The following is a 5,442-nucleotide window of genomic DNA, read 5'->3' as shown; positions in this document are numbered from 1 at the left end:
CCTGGGTGAGTGGTCCCCAGTGTGCGGCTGTAAAGTGAGTGTAGATGGGATAAAGCCCCTTTACACTCCCCTCATCTTCTCCACGACTCCCTTAATCCTCACACTCACTGCTGTTGGAGGCTAACCTCTGACCCACAGCAGATTTCACGGATTAGGTCAACCCTTTATGTTACCACTCCCCCTCTAATCCCGACACTTTCACTTAACGTTGAATAAGCACCCCCTGGTTCATCTTTTAATTCCACTCCACACAGTGTGGTTTGAGCCTAACCTTTACCGTAGGTTTTTCCAGGTTTGGCTCCATCCCCACAAACAATAGGGAGGGGTTAAAGGGAGAAGGATTAGGGGGAGGATAACTTAAACGCTGTGTCTTCCCACTGTTGGCGGACCTTTGATGTGAACAGATTGTTTCCAGGGCTCAGAGGAAAGCTATTAAACACTATGTATTCATATGGCCTGTTTGAACTATGGGGGAAGGAGATTAGCTGAATTCTTGCAATTTCATTAGCTAAAAGAAGAACTGTTAATTTTACGACTATTTCACAGATTTCTAAAATAAAAAAAAAAGACATCTAGCCACTAATTTGTGTGTGTGAATAACTACATTTCTCAATATATGCTTGAAGAAAAATCTATAATAAAAACATCTCTAATAATTGAACAAATGTGTAAAACTTGATTTATATCATAATTCACAATAATCTCTCACACAATTCATAAATAAATTCATCCCCCAAAACATGTCTGTACTGATAAATCAATTGCAGCTGCAACAGCAGACAATATGGGTTACATTATAACTAATAAGAACTTGTATCCTGTCAGTCAGAACAACATCAGCAGGCTCCTCCCCCTCGGACAATGGATGACACAGAGGTTGGACCGGTTTTGTCTAGAAGAGCTACAGATTTAGTCAAAATTGACTTTTCGTAGCAGGTTTAGGAGAATTTATACAGCAGGTTAGGAGAATTGGGTTGAGGTTAGGAAGAGGGTTAGGGTTAGCTAAAATGCCCCAAACATATTCTTTTAACCTTTATTTAACTATGCAAGTCAGTTAAGAACAAATTCTTATTTACAATGACGGCCTACCCCAGGCAAAACCCGGACAAAGCTGGGCCAATTGTGCGGCGCCCTATGGGACTCCCAATCCCAGCCAGATTGTAGTACAGCCTGGAATCGAAACAGGATCTGTAGTGACATTTCTAGCACTGAGATGCAGTGCCTTAGACCGCTGTGCCACTCGGGAACCCTATGTATTTGACATAGGGCTGTATCCCATCTAGACAAAACTGATGCTCTACACACAAATCTCACTAACCCTGACTCTCAATTGTTTTTATATTTTGCAAATGATATTAACAATGTGAAAGTAAAACACCTAGGTGATAAAATTAAACATGTTGATTAATAATTGCTCTCAACTTTAATGAAGACATTTGGGAAAATGGCATGAACATACCTATTTCACAAAGGGATGAAAACAGCAGAACATGTCAAATGGAGTGAACCTGAATGTATCAATTTCACCTGTTCTGCAAGGATGACATGAGAAAGCTCAAGTGAATTGACAACCCATGCAGGAGACGCTAGAGAAGTTGAAAACGCTTGAATGGGTACAGATGTAGGGTCTTAATTTGATCACCCTGTTGCAGGAGAACTTTCCTGTAATGTGGGACATTTAGAACTTGTGTTGTATTTGAGGTTTGAAATTGGAAATATCAGCCTTGCATAAACCTCTAAAAAAAAGATGTAATTGATTATAATCCATGTTTCCTGTTGCTGCAGGATTATTTTCCTGCTGCAGCAAACTGGCTCAAATTAAGATCCTACATTGTGTAAACCATCATGTCAAGAACACTAACAGGGTAATGAGGAAACCAAAAACTGGCATTGCTGTTGCTAAAATGCTTGTTTTAAGGGATTTTTTTATTATGTGATTGATGACATACTCTATTCTAATATTGCAATGAATATACATTAAAATTCTATTTCAGGATGCTCAGTTTGAGGAATGTGTGTTTAAATGGAACTCTGTTTTGCGAGCCAACAAAATGCAATTGCTTATGCTTTGATTTTGGCCACTGAATAGCAGCTCTCAGTATGACATTGAACTGTAAGTAGTATCCATCCAATAGCGATAAACCATGCTTACCTTCCAGCACATGTGTTTCTGATCTGAACGCAAAATAAACAGGATCCCATCAAGTAAAACATAACTACCACTGGATAACAGCACAGCAAAACAAAATACAAAACAGGCCGGAACATCCCTTTATCCATCCATCCCTCCATCCTGGGGCACAGAGATGAATATGTTCTCCATCGCATGATCTAAAGTGAACTCTAGCTATTCCAAAGTGGTGCTCTGGTAGAGGTCTTACGGTTGAAAATAAACCTAGGCCCTGAAACGTTGTCTGATTTTCCCATCAAAATAATGAAACTTGAGCATTCGCAGCTCTGATATGCCAGAGAGAATCCAGGGCCCAGGTCTGTCATGCAAACATCAAAGGCCTGAGTCCTACTGCACTGAGTTTGCCCCCCTCTGCTCTGATCCTCAACATGGGGGCCCCTCAGCTATGCGTGCTCAGTCCCCTCCTGTACTCCCTGTTCACCCATGACTGCATGGCCAGGCACGACTCCAACACCGTCATTAAATTTGCCGACGACACAACAGTGGTAGGCCTGAACACCTACAACGATGAGACAGCCTATAGGGAGGAGGTCAGAGACCTGGCCGTGTGGTGCCAGGATAACAACCTTTCCCTCAACGTGATCAAGACAAAGGAGATGATTGTGGACTACAGAAAAAAAAAGACAGGGCTGTAGTGGAACAGGTTGAGAGCTTCAAGTTCCTTGGTGTACACATCACCAACAAACGATCATGGTCCAAACACACCAAGACAGTCGTGAAGAGGGCATGACAAAGCCTATTCCCCCTCAGGAGACTGAAAAGATTTTGCATGGGTCCTCAGATCCTCAAAAAGTTCTACAGCTGCACCATTGAGAGCATCCTGACTGGTTGAATCACTGCCTGGTATGGCAACTGCTCGGCCTCCGACCGCAAGGCACTACAGAGGGTAGTGCGTACGGCCCAGTACATCACTGGGGCCAAGCTTCCTGCCATCCAGGACCTCTATACCAGGCGGTGTCAGAGGAAGGCCCTAAAAATTGTCAGACTCCAGCCATCCTAGTCATAGACTGTTCTTTCTGCTACCGCACAGCAAGCGGTACCGGAGCACCAAGTCTAGGTCCAAAAGGCTTCTTAACAGCTTCTACCCCCCAAGCCATAAGACTCCTGAACAGCTAATCATGGCTACCCGGACTATTTGCATAGTCCCCCCACCCCACCCCACCCCCTCTTGTACGCCGCTGCTACTCTCTGTTTATTATCTTTGCATAGTCACTCTACCCACATGTACATATTACCTCAATTACCTCGACTAACCTGTGCCCCCACACATTGACTCTGTTCCAGTACCCCCTGTACTCCCTACTGTTATTTTACTGCTGCTCTTTAAATATTTTTTATTTTCAACTTATCTATTTTTTACTCAACACTTATTTTTCTTAAAACTACATTGTTGGTTAAGGGCTTGTAAGTAAGCATTTCACTGTAAGGTCTACACCTGTTGTATTCGGCGCATGTGGCAAATAAAATCTAATTTTAGTTGGTTAGAGCAAACGTTTAAGCATAAAACACAGAGAACTTGACAATTCAAAGCATACACGGCAAGACAGACAGACAGACAAGCTGGCTGGGGAGAAATGGAGTGTGATTTCGTGCACAACATTTGTCTGGATTACAGGGTGGCCCTCGCATCCTTGCTGTGTTTTTCATCGGGCCAGATTTGGAAGTGTGACATAACGAATCAAAGGGAATCATCCTAATTAAAGTTGTCACGGTGAGATGCATGAGAGAAATATCAGTCTTTGTAAAAACGAAAACAAAAGAAATCCATACTTTCTATTTTAGATAGGCCATCCTAGAAGATATTCTAAGGACAGAGGGGGATGATATGGCCCTAGAATTAAATGTATAAAGCATATTATATATTAAATAAATATTATTTATAAACATATCAAGCCATAGATGTTGAAAGAGGATCAATGTGTGTCCCATCCCATCTTTTAATGCCCGTTCCTGGATTCGAACCAGCAACCCACTGGTCAACAGGCATACCTCTAGGCTACCTGTAGAATACAGTGATAGATAATAGTTCATTCATCTTCAAAGTCCTCACTGTAATCCCAGTCATAGTTCAAGGCTCCTTTGCATGACAGTATGCAACTATATATTTTTAGGGCTAATATTTTATGTACCCACATCTGGCAATATTGTTTCTATGTACAGTATATTCATATTTCAATATAGCTCATCCTCTATCTTTCTGGCATTGTATGTGCTGTATACCATGAGTAGGAAAGTATTCGCTCTTTAAAAGCCTCTGCCAAGATATTGTTACAGTTTGAGACTACCGACAAAAAACAGTCTAGGTACTGCTTTCTTTGTACGATTTCAAAATGCCCAAACATATAACTCTCCCAATTTATAGTCTTCGTAATATTTGGAAATTCACACATTAACAAATCATATTCGTAGTGAGACAGAACCACTTGTGCTTACAGTAGAAGTAACTTTTTTCCAGACTTGACTGACTGGGCTACTCTTGCAGAATTTCCCCTCAGGAAAGCCCCTGTGTTTCATGTAAAGCTTAGTGCTCTTTGATTAGTGGCTAGATTATGAACTGAGTGCTTCATAACCCCATCTAGTTGCATCGGAGCTAGACAGCGACTTAAGCAACCTAAACCCCAAACTCTTCCAATGTTCAAGTGGAAAAAATCCCCGAAAGTACATTTCCGGAAATTCGATTCGACTGGCTTTTGAGCAATGAGTCTGTCACTCTTTATGGCTTTTTGGGAGCTCATAAAATGCATATGCAGCTTGCACAAACATCTAGATATGTGCCATTCCAAGAGAAGCCATAGGGAACAATGAGACACATTGTGGATTCACAGGCCCTCTTCAGTTTACCACTGGGATAGGAGGTGGACAGGGACTGCAGTATACGGCTAGCACACATGACAAGTCGAAGTAAAGCAAGATGTTTCCATAAAGTTACGTTTCCAAGAACACTTTTGTTGCAGCCAGGGAGATCGGCATTGAGGAGGCGTCCCAAGTTGGTATGCTTTAACTAACTGTCCACACCTCTAACATTGCTCATAGGCAGATGGTTTGTCTTTTACAAGCTAAAGGGGAGTGTAGGAGGATGGTTGTCAGTGTGACACTGTCCGATTCTAGATAGATATATTTTGATTGACATATTTCTGGCTTTGGTCTCCCCTGATCTACAGATGATTGGGGTGATTAGAGAGAGAGAGAGATACAAAATTAATTTTAGAGTTGCAGCATGCTTTTCTAGTTGCTGCTTTGTGCTTTTGAGG

The sequence above is a fragment of the Coregonus lavaretus genome (genome assembly GCF_964263955.1).
Source record: "Coregonus lavaretus genome assembly, contig: HAP1_SCAFFOLD_684, whole genome shotgun sequence".
In the NCBI taxonomy this organism is placed as follows: Eukaryota; Metazoa; Chordata; class Actinopteri; order Salmoniformes; family Salmonidae; genus Coregonus; species Coregonus lavaretus.
The sequence above is the reverse complement of the archived record's forward strand: the minus strand, read 5'-3'. Positions refer to the sequence as shown.